The following is a 22083-nucleotide window of genomic DNA, read 5'->3' as shown; positions in this document are numbered from 1 at the left end:
AAAGAATGCTTTTTCTCCAAATAAAATAAATCAGTATTTAGCCCAGCTTCAGTTAATACATGAATAAAATGGAGATACCCTTTTTTCATCTAGTTGCTGCTAGTTGAACATCTGTTTATCCACATATCAACATACACAGTTATAATATTCCCTCACCATATTGACATAATTTGCCTCCTCACAGTCATCTAGCTTGTGCTCTGAATTGGCTCCCAGTGAATGTATATGTTTTGCTGTATATGCATGTTTTACACCTTGAACCATCTTAACATCATTTCAAAGATTGACTGCTAGAAAAAGTATTATTTTAATTTTTAGTTTTTTAACAACTTCCACATTTGTTTTTTCTGGGTAACAGAGATGACCGTGCTATGCTCTTAATCATTCCCCCTACCTGTGCTCCACCCCACCATATGCTACTCTTCCTACTTTCGCAATGGAGATACATAACAGTTAACCCCACTGTATCTGAAAGCTGTTGGCATGTAATGTGGTATAATTGCTGTCTCAATGGGATCACGCTTTTATCTATTACCATTATCCTGCTACAGTCATCCTGATCCATTTGTACCTGCTATTCATCTGTCATGTAGTGGAGAAAGGCCTGCCACTCCCTCTTTCACTATGCCTAGCATAGTACAATCTGATGTAGCCAAACTCTATGTACTTGCCACTGTGTAAAACCTGTGTAATAACAGTGATGAAGAAGTTATGTAAAAAAAGAGAAGAGCCTATACTTTATCACCATACCATAATCAAAATAAATCTCAGGAAATGATCATTGTATCTGTGCAGTTTGCCAGGCTTTTCTCTACATCTTGTATCTTAAGAGACATTGTTCAAGCAATCCTTGGGCTCTTAATCACTGTGGGTTTAGTTTCTTCTTTCAGTGGAAAATCTAAAGTGGAAGCTGTTCAGAAGATAATGCAAACCAGAAGATGTAGGTTGCCATTTAGTAGTTCAATGGGAGTGACAAAAAGTTTGTCTCCCAGCAATGATGCTTGCTGGACATTTTGCAGCTCAGTGTCTGAAAGCTTCTGGATGGTGGCATATGACTAGGAACAGAGGTTGTTTCCTCATTGGAAATACAGCTTCCAGAGAACTGCACCTATGTTTATCACCTTTATCATAGGGACTGAAAAGAAGAAATGGGAGATGATGGCAGCTGATGTTTACTTTGTTGGTGCTAATTCTGTATTTACAAAATATAGATATAAAATATATTTATAGTTATTTGGGGGGGGACAATAATAGGGAGGGTTTATCTTTGTTCTTACAACTATTTCCCCTCTAACCACTAGTATACTTCAATAATACATTCATTACTGTAAAGAGGAGATTAGAATTGTGGGATGCACCTGCCTTAGAGATTTTACACAGACAGTCACAGTTAAAATATATCTGTAAAATGCTTGGATATCAGCAAGAGAAAAGTGCTCCATTGTACAGGGTAGGTGCTGGTTTTACTCATATAAAGACTAGTGTCACTATTTATTTGTATACAATTTGAAGACAAACATCTCAATCCAGAGGACAAATTGTTTGTTAGACATTGTTCAACCAATGGAAATTGATGATACACTTGATGCATTCTGTCCTTGTTCTGGAGTACATCATTCTACCTGTCCTACAAGGACTTCTTCAGAGCAAGTCCTCATTTATTCCAGTGGGAAAAAAGCACCCTCAATTTCAGAAAAAATAAGGATTTTAAAACTGAGGGATTTTATATTTTCAAAATACAATGTAATGCACAACTGGACACCTCTGTTAGCTCATACTGAACCTTTCCATATATCACCCTCCCCAATATGTATTACTGACACAAGCAGGAGGCACTGGGGAAATTTCTTTGTTCTGTCCTTCAAATCAGAATGTTCTTCTATTCATAAAGGGGAAAGAATCATTCATTTGGCAAATAAATATATTAAATCTCAGTTACTGGAAATATTTGTCAACTATTTATTCACACACATACATAAATACAGAGAAAATGAAAGATGACCAGAAGACCATTACTCTTTTCTGCAGTAACTTCTAAGTTATTGGATTAGTTCTTCATGAAATAGGTGACAATGTTTGCTTGACTCTAGCTTGAAAAAAATCTTGATAAGCAGTTTCCAAAAAATGTTTCAAAATATCAATTTCAGATTAAAAACTAGTTCAGGAAGTACTTGAGGGACTTAAATATTCTTGTCAAAGCAGATGTATGAACCTTTAAAAATCTTAGCATAGTGACTAACATGTTGAGATGGATATTCAGAAACATGCTGAAACCTGAGAAGCTCACACAAAGTAAAATTGCTACATTACCTGAAGGACTGTCTCTATGAAGAGCAATGAAATCACCTAATGTTCATCCTCTGTAGTATAAATCATGCAGATTCACTGTCTTAATTAATTTTCACTGCTTCCATATCTGAATGTGGGTTATCCTTCCCTAGATAAAATATTCCAGCATCCATTTCATTGCTGGTTCTGCTCACTTGCTTTATGTTAAACATGCAATTAAATGTTATGCTAGTAAATGCCTTGTTACATTTGGAAAATAAACCAAAATAAAATAAATATTCTTTATTCTTCCGTGCTAAAGGGTATATCACCTTACCCAGCAGTACTTTTGCAGCACATAGGGTGAAAATGGATTCTGTCAGCGTAGGCTGAGTAAACTCAGTTACTTCTAAATTATTACTATTTTTAGAATTCTGTCTTTTCTTACAAATTTTGTTAAAATGTTCAAGTAAAATATGATAGCAACTCAGCTGTTCTGGCTTTAGTTTTACTGTGAACAAGAGACATACTGGAATATTACAGATAGGCTACCACACAGCAAATCTGACCAGACTTCTGGCTCTGCAGGAAGTGTTTCCGTTGGTGCTCATGATGTAATTGTGACATTGGTGATCTTTTCAGATTCCTACAGTGCTGCTTTTTTCCTCTCTTCCTTTCTTTGATTTCCCCTGAAGAGACCTTGTTCTGGCTGGCAAGTTATGTCATTAATCTTTTTTTTTTTCTCCATGACCACCCATCATTTCTGTATTACCTCTTCTTATGACAATCACACCACCACAGATGTCATCTCACCACATTTCTCTAGGGATATGCTGGGCTTTCACATTGATATGACAGTCACCATCAGTTAGACTTAAGCTACAGCAAAATGGAGGAGGATGAGGAAGTCTTCATAGACTGCATCTCACACATTAAAGTGTAAAACAGGCTAATTACATTAACTGAGATGACATTACAAATATAGAGACATAGAATTCTGTAATGTGTAGTATCAGATCAGAACAAAAATACAGGTAAAGGAGGAACGCTTTTCAGAAAAATAGGAGGGAATTACTGAGGCTGAATGAAAGTGGGTTTTAAGACTGTTTCAGAATGGCCACTAAATCAAACATTATTGTATGGTACTTTTGAAATTCAAACTCTGAACTTGGCACAGAATCAATCATCACAAGTCCTGGTCTATCTTATATATTAACTCTGTCAAGATGGCAGGCAATATTTCCTGTCTTCCTATCTCCATAATCAATTGCTGATATGTCTTCCCAATGGCCTTTCAAAGCAAAAGAAATCAAATACTGCATGCAGCTTTGTTGCAGGCTGTGACAACTGAACGTCAAAGTTTTCTGCACTGCAGTTTTGTATCCTCTCTCTGAAGAATGAGTAAACTTATTCTCAGTGATTTTAGAGAAGAAAGGGAGTTTTCTGCAAGGACTTAAACTCACTGTGTGAATTAAACAAGCAGTAGCTATTTTGCTGACTTTCAGATGACCATAGTGAGTTCAATACAACACAGACCAGCTCAAGACATGTTTATTTTCACTTAAATTCCAGAATGTGCAATACCAAGATTTTGACCCTGATCATTGTCTCCAGCATTCTTGGACAGTCTCAGCTAGGATGCTGATCTCCTGATTTAAGAAAATTAGAGAGCTTTATCATACAAAAGCAAAATAACTTACATAATTTTTAGGAGTTTGAGGGTATAAACTAATTGTGTAGATATAGGTTATTTGATAACCTAACCAGGAGAAAGTCATGCTCACTTACTTTCCTGTGACTTTATTCAATAGAAATTCTTTTGGCAATTGTGAAAAAAAAATTGTCTTGTAATGCTTACAGCACCTTTTCTATTAGCGAGCAGTATTTTTCCAAGTTGATGAAACCATAGGTTAGCCCTGGCACACAAGTTTGCTAGTACATCTTCTTGTCCGGAACATGGACAGAGGTGTCCAGGGAAAGCTTCGCTTATTTACGCAGATGTGCCTGAAGTTGGAAGTGACTCAGCTGAAAGACACTAGAAGAAATAGAACCGCATATTTAAAGATATTTAAAATAAGGCCAAAACAGCACTTTGGCCAAATTCTTTTAAAATCCATGAACCTGATTTATAACTCCTAGAGTCTGGAGCTCCTCTCCTGTATGAATGTCATGAAACAACTTATTTTTCTGACTTAGAACCCATCATGTTTAATGGCACTTTGTACCACACTGCTGAGTTCAACATAGTTTCCTATTACACATTGCAAGTAAGATGACTGGATTTAGCTCTTTGCAAGCAACTCAAGGAACTCCCACTGCTACAAAAAGAGAAATCACTGAAAAGGAAAGTAATTTAAAAATGACCTACAAAGTATAGTTTTTTTTATAAAGACTCTGAGTTTTAAACTTTTCCAAATGATAGATCATTTGTAGCAATGAGAGCAACATGGCCATATAAAGTTTAACTTTGTGTATTTATATCTAAAATTTATCAGATGATTGTTAAATTACACTTCTTTATTAATACATTTACACAACTGATTCAAACCAATAAAATAGTACATAACGTGAAGCAGGACAAGCCCAAGTGGGTAAACCAGTAAAGATGCAATTTATGTTTCTCTAACAACTGTTTTCATGGGATTTTATAAGGGTAGGTCTGCAGGCTTCTGTGTGCATTAAAGCCCAGCCAAATCCATAAAATGAAAACAAAGTTAAACAACTTCACAGAAGACAGAAATAGCCTTTTAAAGATTCACAGGAGTACTTTTTCTGTGTCTAATCTAAGCAGCCATCATGGTGAGATTGATGGGCACTGGCAGAGATGCATTTCATGAGGCGGCTGTCTGCTCAATGGTATTAGAATGGAACTATCTGTCTTCATTGTACTCCATTAACATGCCCCTCAGATCTATCAGGAAAACATCTGCAGTCCTATTTTATAAAATATTACCTCTGACAGTTAAATATTTTAGACCATATTTAGGAATATTGCTCACTGATAGTTCTTCATTCTCTTACATATTTTTACAGTTTAAATTCCATGCATACTTAAAAATAGCAAAAAAGATGTTTTGGGGTTTTTTCCTAATGTAAGGGTATTTCTAGTCTGTGTGTGTTAAAAATTATTATCCACTTACTTGACGTCAACAGTGCAAGGTAAAGAAATGTGTTCCATGTTAGAAGAAGATAGGTGTTCACTAACCAGGATATATATTTTTTAAAGATAGATTTGCCTGCAACATTGCATTTAAAGGTGAACAATCACCATATGGAAATTATGTTTGTGATTGCTTTCAGTGCTGAACATAAAGCAGACATCTGACTCAGTCATTTTGTTATCGTTTGCTCAGCTTTGTGAGGTCTTCAATTCTATTTGTTCCCATCAATTACATTCTATTAAACAAATTTGAAATATACAGTCTTCATACAAAAGAAACATTTTAAATAAACCATGGTGTTTTAGTTTGTTATCTTTGCCCTGAAGACCAGACAGGCTTTAATAACATGAAATGTTATTCATTTTATGTTTACTTCAATGTCCTCTCAAGCTGTATAGCCAGCAGTTTGCAGTGCGTATTTGAAGGGAGGAAAGAGAAGGAAAAAAAGGTGCTCATTGTTTAATAATGATCAGGCTAATTTTAATTTGCTATCCAGATTAAGTAGATTTTAATCTGAAATGTTTTAGTCTGGCTTAATAAATAAATAAATCCTCTGTTAAATATCTTTTTCTGTTAAAGTCCCCCTGGGAGAGGCTTTCCTGTGTGGAGTAAAAGGAGTGTATCTAACAGCAAAACAGTCCTTTTTTTTGAACAATTATGAATAACAAGTATATAGCAATGTTTGGTAAGGTGGAGGAGAAATTCAGTGTCCCAGAAGCTTTCAGAAAGAGACCACTAACACTGTCATGGTGCTGCCCCTTCTGTATGATAATGTCAGTGGTCCAGGTGGGACTTCAAAAAGAGCCCCAAGTGCCTGCAGATATAGAAGTGTTTCCTTAGAAGTCTCACTTAGATAACCTAGTTCCTTTTTTTTTTTTTTAATGCTGCTTTCTAGCCCATTTCATGAAGCATGAAAAAAATAGGGAATAATGAACGATATGATATTAGACAAGTTCCAAACCAGAAGATTGTCAACTTAACTGCACTGATCAGAGACACAAGGGACAGCAGCTAGGAGGAAGCTATCTAATAAGCAAAAGGCTTTAAAAAATAAGAAGTATACATGGAAAAATTATAACTTGATAATTTAGGGAGCTATAACCAAACAATTTAGTTCTAATGCAGCTGAAGAAAGAAAATGTAGAAAAAATAGTCACAGAAACACTATTAAGACAATATGAACAGATATCTGTGAAGATATGGTTACAGGAGAAACCTAACCTAACTTAACCAGAATGACTGATTTTAGAACACCAAGTGACTAGCTGGTTCTACTCTAAGCTATATACCACATCGATTGCAGCTGAGGGAAGCTAAAAGGTTGAAGAAGTGAGAAGAATGTGGTGCCTAGCTGAGGGAATGTGTTAAAGTCTTGTATTTATAGCACTAACACATCTTTCTAGTCACTTTTCATTGTTCCTGCACCTAAGAAGGGTATAAATTAAAGAAGCTTTCCTCGCCTTGAATTTTAAAGTTTTAAATCCATGATCAACTTCCCTTTGACTTCATTTCCTAACAAATATATTCTATTGGTATATATAATGCTAAGGCATATGGAGGACATGGAGATGATTCGAGACAGCCAGCAATGCTTCACCAAGGGCAACTCCTGCCTGACCAACCTAGTGGCCTTCTATAATGCATTGAGTGACTACATCAGTGGGCAAGGGAAGAGCTACAGATGTCATATGTCTGGACTTCTGTAAGGCCTTTGACATGGTCCCCCACAACATCCTTCTCTCTAAATTGGAGACATATGGATTTGATGGATCGACTGTTTGGTGGACGAGGAATTGGTTGGATGGTGACATCCAGAGGGTAGTGGTCAATGGCTCAATGTCCGGATGGAGAACAGTGACGAGTGGTGTCCCTCAGGGGTCTGCACTGGGACCAGTACCGTTGAGTATCTTCATCAATGACATAGACAGTGGGATTGAGTGCACCCTCAGCAAATTTGCAGATGACACCAAGCTGAGTGGTGTGGTTGACATGCCTGAGGGATGGGATGCCATTCAGAGGGAGCTGGACAAGCTTAAGAAGTGGGCCAATGTGAACCTCATGTGGTTCAACAAGGCCAAGTGCAAGGTCCTGCACCTGGGTCAGGGCAACCCTCAGTATCAATACAGACTGAGGGATGAAGGGATTGAGAGCAGCCCTGTGGAGAAGGACTTGTGGGTACTGGTGGACAAAAAGCTGGACATGAGCCGACAATGTGTGCTAGCAGCCCAGAAAGCCAGCTGTATCCTGAGCTGCATCAAAAGAAGCGTGACCAGCAGGTTGAGGGAGGTGATTCTACCCCTCTACTCCACTCTGGTGAGACCCCACCTGGAGTACTGTATCCAGCTCTGGAGTCCTCAGCACAGGAAAGACGTGGACCTTTTGGAGCGGGTCCAGAAGAGTGCCACAGAAATGGTCGGAGAGATGGAACACCTCTCCTATGATGACAGGCTGAGAGAGCTGGGGTTGTTCAGCCTGGAGAAGAGAAGGCTCCAAGGAGACCTTACTGTGACCTTTCTGTACTTAAAGGGGGCTTATAAGAAAGATGGGGACAGACATTTTAGCAGGGCCTGTTGTAATAGGACAAGGGGTAGCGGTTTTAAACTAAAAGAGGGTACATTCAGACTACATATAAGGAAGACATTTTTTACAATGAGGGTGGTGAAACACTGGAACAGGTTGCCCAGAGAGGTGGTAGATGCCCGATCCTTGGCAACATTCAAGGTCAGGTTGGACAGGGCTCTGAGCAACCTGATTTAGTTGAAGACGTCCCTGCTTGTTGCAGAGGGGCGTGGACTAGATGTCCTTTAAAGGTCTCTTCCAACCCAAACTATTCTAAGATTCTATGAATCCATAAAATTCATCAGCACACAGTTTAGATGGGTGGTACTGAAAGTTAAGCAGTTTGAAAGCCTTAACTTTTTAATGTGTGACTCCAGCTTATAAATGCATTGTAACACTAAAGTAAAAAACACTAAATATTTTCTTCCTTCCCTATACAGTAAGTTATATCTAATTTAGTTCTTTAATAAGGAAAAGGTTTTTTGCTTCTGGAACAGCACTGTTTGTAACATTAGGCATATATAACATTTAGAAAAGGACTCACAGAAGTAGGTGCCTTCATTTTACCAATCATCATTATGTAAACTCCTGTAGACCAATGAAGATGATGATAAAATGGATGAACATAAGCTTGCTTATTCTTGAGAAAGTAGCTGGTAAAAATGAATTGGTAGACGACCTTATTACCTTTTCACAGAAAAGCCTGTTGCTAATATTTTTAAATCATTATTTGCTCAGACTGTTTTCAAAGATTATTTTAAAACAGCAATTTCAAGATGGGTAGGTGAATTTCATGACAGTAAAAGGAAGAGTTCCAAATAAGGACAGATGCCATATTTTGATCCCCTCCCTCCCCCCCAAAATCTAGATCATATCAAAAGAATGGCAATTTTTTGTTATTTTATTTTGTTGTTTAAAAAAGAGTTCTACCAATAAAATAAAATAAAAAAAAACAGCTGGGATTGACTAGTTATTTACAATTAGTTGGGGACAAAGGAGATTTCACTCTTTGTATCAAGTCCATAATTAACCTTGAATGTTAAGCCATAAGAAACAGAAAAAGTACAACCTGCATAGGCCTATCTTCAACAGATATTTCAACTCTGTTTTCAACTCTGTTCCAACAGCTATTCACCATTTGCTTCAGTGGAATGCTAGAAGCTGTATTTTGTTGAAACTGGACCTACATGATCTGAATCTTTCCAGTTTATTGAAAGGATGTTATCCAAACTCTTTGCCACTCTGGGCTTCACAACTTCTCTTCTTGCCTCAGCAAGCTTCTTGAAAAGGCACATGGGGGAGTACAGTTGGTCTACGTTAAGAACTTAGCACTGACTATAACAGAACAGGCTACACACAGGCCATCCAGCGTCTTGCTGTAGAAATCAGACAGTACTGACACCAAGGGTTCATGATACATTACTGAGCATGAGAGCAGGCCAAGCACTTCCACAGAAATCTCACCCTGCTCCCAGTCATATATTACAAAGCTAATGTCGTCTTACTATGGGAAATATAATGTGGCTATAAAAATCAAACCCTTTATGGTTTTCCCCTATATCGTTTAAAGAGAGCCTTAACAAATGACTGTGACACACAGTGGCATCCATGTAGCCTGTGTCTGAGGGACCTTGAGTGTGATGTTAGTAAGGGCTGGTCTGTGGACAGGTGGATTGTCCTCCTGGATCACCGGGCAACCATTTGTCACAAAAAAATTCATGTCTAATTAGCCACCTGATACAAAAGATCTAATTCAACTTAATGCCACACTGGCAGAAGAAGAGGATATTTAACTGTGAGCAATATTGATTGTGAATGGAGTGTTAGGCTTGTGAAAAATCAATGAGAATTTAGGAGCCTAAAAAAGAGGTGTAGGTGTCTGTACACTTTAAACTATGCCTTGGTAAGCAACTTTAAGGGAAACAGCGTTCACTTTTAGTGCATTGTGTCCTATAAGGTCTACATGTCTTTAGTAAATTGAGGCTAATTGTTGTCATATTTGCTTAAACAGATGAGCATATCAAGTGACCACGAGAAGACACTTTGGTGTTTCAACAAGGCAGTGAAATTATTAAATTCATAGCATTCGTCCTAGTTTCAAGATCAACACCGCTGACTGGTGAGAAATGCTATTTCCTGTTCAAAAGGTATAAAAAGGAGTTTAATTTTACTGTGATGACACACAGGAACTGCAAACCAGGTTTAGAGGCATGTAATACCAAAGATTCTACAAAGAAAAAATACCAACTTTGCCTCAGATGACTTACAATATGGATTGTAGAGAATATACAATGAGAGACTACAGAGTTCCAGAGAAATTAAGGTAATAATTTAGCTACATGAAGATAACATCCAGTCTTCGGAAACTTAAGGTAACTAATAAATCAGAGGTGACATCTGTCAATCCTAGTGCATGTGACTATTGCTAACCTGTGTCAGCTGAAGAATTAGGGGAGGTAGTTTTGAGGTTTGGAAGGATAGTGTGGGTTTTCATAAATTCTGATTCCACGTTTCACTTTCATGGAAATCACTAATACCTAAGGTGGCTGAAAAATAATTTCTTGAGCAAATCCCATTGTTACATACTCTGGCATACCAGAGGCATACTACATTTTTTTGAGGATGTAGGTAAAACAAGGCATTAAACTGTCAAGAGAACATGACTAATTGGGAAATCAAGAAAAGATAATGATAGGCAAACACTGCAGCTTAGGTGTTCAAAAGCAGACTAGCAGGCAGCAGTCACAGGGAGTGCTTTGCAGTTACAAGATGAGCAGATGCAGAAATGTAAAAGAAAAAATGACAATGGGGTAAATATGGTTAGGAAAACTGTTTTAATTGCATATGCACTACAGTGTCACTAACTGTTACAGATACTTCTATTTTTAGAGCCCTATTCATATACTTGGGTGAAGGCATGTTAGTACTTGGATATTAAATTGTTGAGATACTGATAACATGACTCCATGAATCACTGCCAACCAAACTTTGCTCTATTATAGAAATGTTGAATGCGTGTTTTCCTGTTCAGCCAGCTCAGTCTGAAATTCTTCATTCTGCTTTTCTCATTTTTAAGAAAAGCTGACCATATTTTATTAAATACAAATGTTGCCCAATTGAGTAATTCAATGAAAAATCTCTGTAACTGTCAGGATGCTTCAGAACTACTGTATGAACAAATACAGAATAATCTTTCACAGGCAGGACTCCTCCCTCTGGGTTATGGCATATATTACTTTTCAGGCAGCAGAAAGAGCAAGTAAATACAAACTTGTGATAACTTGTGGCAGGACAAGTGTGTGTTAATGCTTCCTAAAGCTGATACTGCACACTTGAACACTTGTGTACAAATCTAAACGGAAAATGCAAAGGAAGAAAAAAGTCTTTAAAAATGAGGTTAAAAAATGGGGAAAATTATTACACACTTTGAACATCTGTAAGTGTATATTTTCTGCCTGAAGACAGAGTGGGGGAGGATGATTTATTATTTTCTGATAGTGTACTGCCATGTATTTTTCTTGATCTGGTATTTGTACACATCTATACTGCATATATCATATATTCAAGCTTATTAAAATGCAAACATACACAGGCATATTTTCTCATGATGCTAAAAAGACTCTGGACTAGTGAAAAGGTATGTTGTTGCTTGCTTACCAGAATATAAATGTTGCCTGCAGTTTTGATATTAAATGAGGACTAGTACCTGGAAGTTCATCTCATTCTAAACTAGTATTATTGAGACACTGTGCTCTTAATGTCTCTGTACCTGTGTAATTAAGCGTAAAAAAACCTGGAAGGCGTGTCATGTAAACGGTGATATTTAAAAGGTAAACATTGCAGAATTGTATTGGGTTTACATGGTAAGCAAGACTTAAGATTATCACCATCTGACTGTTGTGCAGTCACACACATCATGTAAAATGATTTGGTGAAGTCTGATGAACATAAATAACAGCAAACAACTCATTACCATATTATTCTATGGACACTAATGTAAGGGGTGTATGTGTGTATGGGGCGTATGTGTGTATAGGGTGCAGGTGCCCAGGCTCTGGCAGGGGGGCTGCAGGGCGACCTCTGTGAGAAGAGGCCGGGGCTGCCCTGAGCCAGACACAGCCGGTTCCAGCTGGCTCCGACCGACCCACAGCAGGGCACGGCTCAGCCCCGCAGCTACCACGTGGAGCCTTGAGGAAAGCCTGTGTAAGAAAGGGCAAAATACTGGACAGTCAGATAGGAATGAGGGGGAAAAGTGTGAGAAACAGCCCTGCAAGCCCTGAGGGGAGAGGGGGAGGAGGGAGAGGAGGTGCTTCAGGTGTTGGAGCAGAGATTCCCATGCAGCCCCGGGAAAGACTAAGTTGAAGCAGATATCCACACTGCAGCCCCTGGAGGACTCTAGGCCAGGGCAGGTTTATCCTGAAGGACTGCAGCCATGCTGGAGCAGGGGAAGAGTGTGCAGAGGAAGGAGCAGAAGAGAGGAGCTGTTATGGACTGACCACAACCCCCCATTCCCCATGTCCCTGTGCTGCTCAGGGAGGGGAAAGGAAGCAGAGAAATCAGGAATGAAGGAGTGAAGTTGAGCCTGGGAAAAGGTGTGGGGCTGGGGGAAAGGTGTTTTAGCTTTTGTCTTTCTCACCATCCAAATTGGTTTTATTTGGCAAGAAATTAAATTAATTTTCCCCAAGTCGAGTCTGCTTTGCCTGTGATGATAAATGATGTCTGTGTCTCGAGCTTGACTCATGAGCTTTTCCATCTTATTTTCTCATCCTGTCCTCTTGATGAGGGGGTTGAGAGAGTGGCTGGGTGGGCATCTGGCAGCTGGCCAAAGGCAACCTACAAAAACAACCTGTTACAAGTCAATGTCTGTAGACCTGCAGGCTGACTACAGGGTGTCATATACAGGAAAGACAGAGAAATTTAGACCTTAGACCCTGGCAACTCTTTGCTCTAAGCATCCACAGCAAAAGGTGTCCTGAACGCCTGGGAAGTTGTGTAGATTATTAACCTTCAGAATATATCAGCTGTATAGAATTAATGTTTTCCAGAAATACACCCAGAATAAATGTAGCAAAGAGAAATGTTCGTCTAAATTAAGTTTAAAAAACAGGTATTCCAGCCAACTGTATTTCATTTTGTTAATTTTTTTTTCATATTAAAAGACCTTCTCATGGCCTCCTTTCTCAAGAGAAGAACTCTTCCCTGCTAGTACTGGTAAAGAAGAAATAACCCTAGTAAACAACTCATTTTGGGGTGTATGGAGGGAGATAAAGATTCTGAATATGCTAACTTGCCATTTTTTTGTGTAAGACCAAACGGCAAAATGCCAAAAGCAAGTAGTTAGGCAATTCATCTTCTAAGGATGAAAAAAATGAAATTTCACATCTATACTTCCAAAGAGGAGTCAGGGAAAGGAAGAGCAAATGTTCACTTAATTCCTTTCCTTCTAGGAATATTTTCAGTGTTTTTGTTACAGTTCTGCCACCCTATTCTACTATTACAACCCTACCAAGGAACTGTAATACTTAGAATTAAATCTTATGTCAGTCCTGGTTATATCAGAGGTACCCGCTCACATTTTTCATATACATATTTTCAAATCTGAAAGAGCCCATTTCTGAAGGGAAAGATTTGGCTGGTTCACATTAAGGCAGTTAAGGAAAACTGTTGTGTAAGACATGCCCCAAAATACGGAAGATTGAAAACTTTATTTACAGTCTCAGAAATAAACTTCAACAAACATAAGAAACATCCTACCATATGCAGCCAGTTTAAATCCTATTTGCCATCAATATACATTTTTAATGACAAGTTTTGTTGGAAAGTTTTATATGTGCAGCCAGTCTAAGGAAAAGTGGATTGGCAGACAGACTTTCTGTTGTTGTTTCAAATAAGGAGTGTTCACATATAAAATAAAGTGTAGGCAGTGAAAACAAATAATGAGAAAGAGAGTTGGTCCTAAGGATTTCATTTTTCCCTAGCAGTGGGAAATCACCTGCTAGAATATCTAGAAATCAATTGTTCTACTGATGGATAGACAATCTTTTCCCCTGTACTCAGCACTGGTGAGGCCACACCTCGAGTACTGTGTTCAGTTTTGGGCCCCTCACAACAAGAAAGACATTGAGGTGCTGGAGCATGTTCAGAGAAGGGCAACCAAGTTGGTGAGGGGGCTGGAGCACAAGTCTTATGAGGAGCGGCTGAGGGAGCTGGGGCTGTTTAGTCTAGAGAAGAGGAGGCTGAGGGGAGACCTTATCGGTCTCTACAACTACCTGAAAGGAGGTTGTAGTGAGGTGGGTGCTGGTCTCTTCTGTCAGGTGGCTGGAGATAGGATGAGAGGAAATGGCCTCAAGTTGCAGCAAGGGAGGTTTAGGTTAGATATTAGGAAAAATTTTTTTACTGAGAGGGTTGTCAGACATTGGAATAGGCTGCCCAGGGAAGTGGTTGAGTCACTGCCTCTGGAGGTATTCAAAAAGTGCGTAGACAAGGCACTTCAGGACATGGTTTAGTGGGCATGGATGATGGTTGGACTCGATGATCTTGAAGGTCTTTTCCAACCTAAATGATTCTATGATTCTATGATTCTATCTTTCTAAACAGACTTCTTGTTTTATATGACTTCTTCTTTTATAGACTTTTGGTTTATATCACACATAAGAGATATAAGCTATAGTTTAAGTTGGAATTTCCAACAGTAATTGAAAGTCTGGATGTTTATTTCACATTTAAATAATGCCAATTGGTATCTAAATTTCCATGACGTGATCTGAGGACATCAACATTACAGAAAACCTTCAGTGTCAGTTTAATTACTGCAGCATTACTTATGATTGCTCTCTCGAGCACTACTCTTTCTCTCTGAAAACCTAGAGTGTTAAACTTCAAAGGTGAAAGTTTTAGTGGTTCAATAAGACTGATACATGTCAATTCTCAGTTCCACCATTTTTTTTCATATTAATAATACACTTATATAATGATAATTGGACAAAAGTTTCTTGAAATTAAGAATTATTTTATAAGTAATATTTTTAGAGTTGTTTTCTATTTTTTAATAAATTGGGTGGGTTTTGTGGATTTTTTGTTGTTTGTTTTTACTGACCTCCAAGCTTCCTATGCTACCAAACACATCACACTCTTATCACAAAAGAACAGAAGAATGCAAAGCAGTATGGGTAATTTCCAGTGCTTTATGTTTGCACATAGTGCTTCAGAGATACAGCTGTAACGAAAACTAATTGAAAATTCTCTGGAGTTCCTTATGTATCTCTGAGTGCTTGAGGCTCCATGCAGAAATTTCTTTTTGCTAGTCCCTTTGGGAAAACTACACCACAAAAATATTGCAAACTATTGTTCCTAGCAAGCAGTCGATATTTTAAGCAAGGCCAATTAATACTTATTATAATCCTATATTCATTTGCATCATCTTGAATATTCCACAGCAATTACTGTAGTAACCATTGGCAACTTTATTTATAGCAACAATGTACTTGCACTTGCTATTATTTCAGTTAAAGCACCCTCCTTATACATATTCTTAAGGGAAAAGAAATACTGCAAGTAAAACAGAACAGTCATAAAACCTGTATTCGTTAGAAAGCAATAAATTTACAAACTTGTGGGCAAAATAATCTTTCTAACATTCAAGGATCTCTCTTTCCCAATCTATTCCTTAAATGGGCCTGTGGACAGGAATGGGTGGCATTGTATTAGACAAAGATAACAGAAGAATAGCCTGATTGCAATTTGCGCTGATAACACACTCCCTTTCTTCTGCTCTTTCTGCCTGAATGTTTGTTACAGAAAATTAAACAAGTGATACATGAACCCTTGGTTCTTGGATTTTACTGCAAACTACAAAGTTTGCAAACACCAATATGTAATATGAATGATGAGCCCTTACTGACTAGTTTGCATTTCAATTGGCCTTGAAAAGTTTTACATGTGGAGCAATAAACAATCCACGATAATGGTTGAATCTGAAGAAAATAAAAATCTTTTATCAACGGGCTAAAACCAGGAAGGTTACACCAACACTTAGCCTATTTTTCTTTTGGAATATCCAAATGCTGTGCAGTATTTTCTACATGTGTCACTGCAAGGCAGAATGGCAAAACAGATTATATTTATCTCAATTCAAAATTGTTGCTACTGTGTTAAGGAACAGAACCAGCTCCCATAAGATATAAAATTTTGCAGATAAGTTTGTCATTTCAAGTGTATGCTTTCCTTATTATGAGGTGCACAGCCATAATAGCATGTCTGCGGTGCAATGGCTGCACTGACTTGATTCACACCTGCATTAAGTACATCTCTTACTATTCTTCTTGAAATCATTGCACTGCTTGCTGATGATAGGATAAAAGAAGTTGATGAGTGTTTGCTGCTCTTTATGTTACCACAAAAATATGGGAAAACAGATTTCACATATGTAAGAGAGAAACTGGAGTTTTACATGTTCCTTTTTAATTCCATGCTTTAGGGGAGTAAAACAAACTAAAATCCAAACACCGTAAAATTTGATAGGTAGTTATTTTTCTTGCCTAAACTAAGAATATTAGAACTCTGCCTTCAGATTGCTCAGGGAACACTTTTACAAACCCTTAGTTAGTCTAATCCAACTCCTAACAAGAATTCCTGCTGATTTTCTGGAGAAGCAGGCCTTCTATAAGGAAATCACAGTTTATTGAAAATGGTTTTCCACTAAAAGACATAGGGCCAAAATTCCTCTGTTCTGTGCCTCTGGGATTTGTGAACTCACAGTATAACTGGGCGGTTATTTGAATTTTAATGGTTTAGGCTTTTAATTTAACTTTTAAACTAATTCCAGTCCTAATATATTGAGGTTTACTTTAGTTTACTCTGTTCTTAATGGTACTTAAGAATAAGTAGAAGTTACAAAATAAAAACTCTGAAAGGTGTGAAAAAATAAAAGCATTTCATTGTTCTGTACTACTCATGAATTATGTTCATGATTTCCAATTAAATCCACTAAGACAAATATTTCTTTACTAAGTTCCTGCTAGCAACTGTGCTATATGAATATTTTTGTAACATTTATCTGCTCTGTCTAGTAAAGCATAGCAGTGGGATATAATGTAATGCTTTAATATACTTCAAAATGTCAACTGATATTCTTTAAAACTTAATTTCTGATATTTTTTATATTCATTCATTTTTAAATGCCCCACAAAAACATAATGTAACTAGGCCCATAATAGAGCACAAAATAATTGTTAGTACTTATTTTATGTAACTATATCCAAAGAGTAATTCTTCCAAGTACTTTAGTTGCTTTAGAGATTCTGTGTTATAAACTATTTATTTTTCTGAAATTAATGAAACAATTAATTAGGATTATAAATTAATCTCCTAATAAATGTGAAAACTAAACACAATCAAAATCTGTACTGAAGTCTTAATATTACAGGAATGAAACACTTTTTAAAAGAAAACATGTTCCCATCTTAAAAGATTGTAGAGGAAAAATGTCTCTTCATTATATAGATAAATATCCAAAAACAAGTGCCAGTTTGTTATGAAGTTCTTCTGTAGTGTTATTAAACAGAAACACTGAGAAGAATCTTGGCCCCATAGGAGGCGAAGAGGCTTCTCTGATTGATTTCAGTGGAATCATGGTTTAAGTCTCCAAGTCTCCCATATAACACATAAGGAAATTCTGCCTCAGTCTGTGGTGGGTTGACCCTGGCTGGACGCCAGGTGCCCACCAAAGCCGTTCTATCAATCCCCCCTCCTCAGCTGGACAGAGGAGAGAAAAAATATAACAAAGGGCTTGTGGGTCGAGATAAGGACAGGAGAGATCACTCACCAATTACTGTCACGGGCAAAACAGACTCAACTTGGGGAAAATTAACTCAATTTACTACAAATCAACCAGAGTAGGGTAATGAGAAATAAAACCAAATGTCAGAACACCTTCCCTCCACCCCTCCCTTCTTCCCGGGCACAACTTCACTCCCAGATTCTCTACCTAGCTCCCCCAGTGGCGCAGAGGGGCAGGGAATGGGGTTTACGGTCAGTTCATCACACGTTGTCTCTGCCGCTTCATCCTCCTCAGGGGGAGGACTCCTCACACTCTTCCCCTGCTCCAGCGTGGGGTCCCTCCCACGGGAGACAGTCCTCCATGAACTTCTCCAACATGAGTCCTTCCCATGGGCTGCAGTTCTTCACAAACTGCTCCAGTGTGGGTCCCTTCCATGGGCTGCAGTCCTTCAGGCACAGACTGCTCCAGCATGGGTCCCCTGCGGGGTCACAAGTCCTGCCAGCAAACCTGCTCCGTGGGCTCCTCTCCACAGATCCGCTGGTCCTGCCAGGAGCCTGCTCCAGTGCGGACTTCCCACGGGGTCACAGCCTCCTTCGGAAACCCACCTGCTCCGGCGTGGGGTCCTCCACAGGCTGCAGGTGGATATCTGCTCCACCGTGGACCTCCCTGGGCTGCAGGGGGACAGCCTGCCTCACCATGGTCTTCCCCACGGGCTGCAGGGGAATCTCTGCTCTGGCACCTGGAGCACCTCCTCCCCCTCCTTCCTGACTGACCTTGGTGTCTGTAGGGTTGTTTCTCTTACATGTTCTCACTCCTCTCTCCAGCTGCTGTTTCTGTCTGTCCCAGCAACTTTTTTCCTTCTTAAATATGTTATCACAGAGGCGCTACCACTATTGCTGATTGGCTCGGCCTTGGCCGGTGGCAGGTCCGTCTTAGAGCCGACTGGTATTGGTTCTGTGGGGCACAGGGGAAGCTTCTAGCAGCTTCTCACAGAAGACACCCCTGTAACCCTCCCCCCACTACCAAATCTTGCCACACAAAGCCAGTACATAGTCAAAGGGGAACTCATTACTCAGTGTGAAGTGTGATTCTAGCATGGTCTTTGCTCTGTGGAGAAGTATTAATCATGTTCATCTCTTCTGTAATAAGATGCTAAACACTGTCATTTAGTACTGCAGAGGTATAAAATTAAACCTCTCTACACACTGTTATGTAAAGGCTACCTTTCATCATAGCAGAAGGCTGGGCCCATTCCCTCCCTTTGATAAGAATACTTTTGCCCATATAATGGCAATGCCAATAATTGCATTTTTATGGATATAGTCCTTTGTGTAATCAAATTCAGAGCTTGATCCTTTGTTTATTGCAGGGTTGGAGCCAAAGAATATAGCTGTCTATTCTTAGATTTCATCCTGGTGTAATTACTTTGGTTAAAGGTACAATTTTCTACAGAAACTGTTCATTTTCCAGTAAAACCAGTAATATGAAATAATTTATAGATTTTGTCACATAGCAGTGCCTAAAGAAACATCTCTACTGGCTTAAATGTATAGTAGAACAGCTGTGCCAATTTCAAGGAACCGTAGTGTGTTAACTATATCCATGTAATTATATTGGTATTATTTTTGTACAAAAATAAGGCTTAAAAGAGCTAACAGTTTGGCATATGGAAAGGTTTATCAAGCTTCAAAGGAACAAGCCAATGGAGTGTGTCTGAAATACACAAAGAGAAAAATTAGCAGGAAATCAATTACAGTACTAGTAAGAATATTAGTGATGACAGAAAGCCTGAAGAATATTTTCAGAAAAAAAAAAAAACCACAACAAAACAAACAAATAAAACAGACATTTAAACCTGAGCCTATGTTTTCCTTACAAGGATTTGTGACCCAGCTATATAAGAAAATTCACTGACATCAGTAAGGCTTGCAGATAAGTTAGAGGTACAGAACTGAAATCTACATTTGTAAGAATATAATTTCTTCGTAAGATTAATAGTATTCAAAATGAGTTTAAAAGGAAGTCATTGACTTTTTCATTGTAATGTTGTAGATGTCAGATCATATACTTCTGTTCATCCTTCACATGACATATCAATTCTGTCATAAGCAGTCATTTCTTTCCAGTAAAACTGTGTAAGGATTATATGAAAACTCTTCTATATATATACGTATAATAATGATACATACTGCATATGTTCAGTTGCATCTCCAGCAATCATTTCTGCTGACTTGTTTCACCACAGGCTATTTTTGAAATGTAATGTAGAAGAATCAAAAAGGATCTAGATCTTGTTAGAAAAAGAACTGCTGCACCAATAAGTCAATAAGTCAACCAATAAGTCAATATTAAGCTTGTTAATGTGGTATAACAGTTCTACATGCAATTGAAAGCAGAGCAGAATCTTTTTTTGCAGTTATGAAATGCAGACAAATGTATGAACATGTCTATACGTGAATATGCATGCATACTCACTAAAGGAATCCTTCTCTATTTCCATGCTGACAATTTTTATAAGGAACTGTATGTCTTAAACCCCAAAATTTAGAAGAATTAATCATTTCTTGCATTCAGGTTGGGTTAGTCTATGAAGAGTCAAAATTATTAGCATACCCACTAGTAAGTGGCACAAGACTGAATGTTTTGGAACTGCGTGCCAGGAATGCAGTGGAAGGATTAAACAAAACTCATTCAAAATGCTTATTGCATATATACTAGATGTGACATTACCAATGCAGGTATATTTTGTAGAAAAGACATATGTAAGGGGAAACAGGTGAGGGGCAACATCCTGACCCATTATGTATGTGTTACATTTAACACATAAAGCTTCATTTCCTACCAAAACTGTATTATAGCTATTAGTATACGATAAAGCAGTATAGTCTCCAGTTGTACAATGGAAGGTCTTTAGGAAAAGTTACACAAAAAGAACAAGTGGAAAATATTGGTATGACAAATATTACACTAAAAATCTTATTATAAGCGAAAAGATAACACACCCTATATGTTCTCAGGAATTGATTTTAGTGTGATTAATGTTCTAACAAGATAATCAAAACCAAAAAGGTTACTATTACTAGTCTAGTTACAAGGATGCTAACACTGGATGCTCAAAGCCGAAATCATCTAATTATTACAGAAAAAAAAATTACACACTTAAAATCCCCATAACGTTTTTAATGTTGTTATACATTAACTTTGTAGTGTCTTTATCTCCTCTTGGGTATTATGTTCATCCTTCTGATGTTCCTCTAGGTCCTAAGATTGACATAGTTGGTTTTCCTCAATAAGTTGGAAGAAAACAAGAGTTGAAAGCAGTTTACAATGAGTCCTCAAGCATCGGAGTATTTTGTTAAAAGTATGATGCTAATGATCTGAGATCGACATAGGTCTATTTTTATATGACTTCTTATATATTTTGTAATTCTCTTATACCTATAATTTTCTTAAATTTTTGATTTACACTTTATTTATTGGCTTCTAATTCTATGTTTTGCATGTATTTTCTGTTCACTTTCTAATCTCTAAACCTGTTTTTATCTGACCCACAGGATTAGATGCCTTTTGTAACCAGTAACCATGATTTGTTTACAGTCTGGGGCTTCTGTCATAATCTTTTGCCTTTTTTTTTATACCACAGAATAGAGGGTGAATCATAAAACTATCTGCTGAACCTCAAACAAGTTCAACCATTGTAAAAACAGGCCCTGCATCCTTTTATAGTCATCATTTAAATGTATTTAGATTGAGCAATATGGTCTCTAGTAGTTTAATACCCAGCTGGCTTGTTCTGAGTAGAGAAGGAATTGTAACAATTGCATTTCTGCTATAATACATATCACTATTTGGAATTGCTAAACCTGAGGGAAAAAAAAGTACTAGGTTTAATGTAATTTTCAACTAAAAAAAGGTATTAAAACTTAAATTTGAATATTGTATTGGGTCTGCGTGGCAAGGTTTTGGTAGCGGGGGAGGTTACAAGGGTGGCTTCTGTGAGAAGCTGCTAGAAGCTTCCCCCATGTCCCACAGAGCCAATGCCAGCTGGCTCTAAGATGGACCTGCTGCTGGCCAAAGCCAAGCCCATCAATGACAGTGGTAGTGCCTCTGTGATAACATTTTTAAGAAGGAGGAAAAAAACCCTGCAGACCCCCAGGTCAGCGAAGAAGTAGGAGGAGGAGGTGCTCCAGGTTCCAGAGCAGGGATTCCCCTGCAGCCCATGGGGAAGACCATGATGAGGCAGGCTGTCCCCCTGCAGCCCAGGGAGGTCCACGGTGGAGCAGATATCCACCTGCAGCCCGTGGAGGACCCCACGCC

This window comes from Harpia harpyja, chromosome 8 (genome assembly GCF_026419915.1).
Source record: "Harpia harpyja isolate bHarHar1 chromosome 8, bHarHar1 primary haplotype, whole genome shotgun sequence".
NCBI classification, from domain to species: Eukaryota; Metazoa; Chordata; class Aves; order Accipitriformes; family Accipitridae; genus Harpia; species Harpia harpyja.
The sequence above is the reverse complement of the archived record's forward strand: the minus strand, read 5'-3'. Positions refer to the sequence as shown.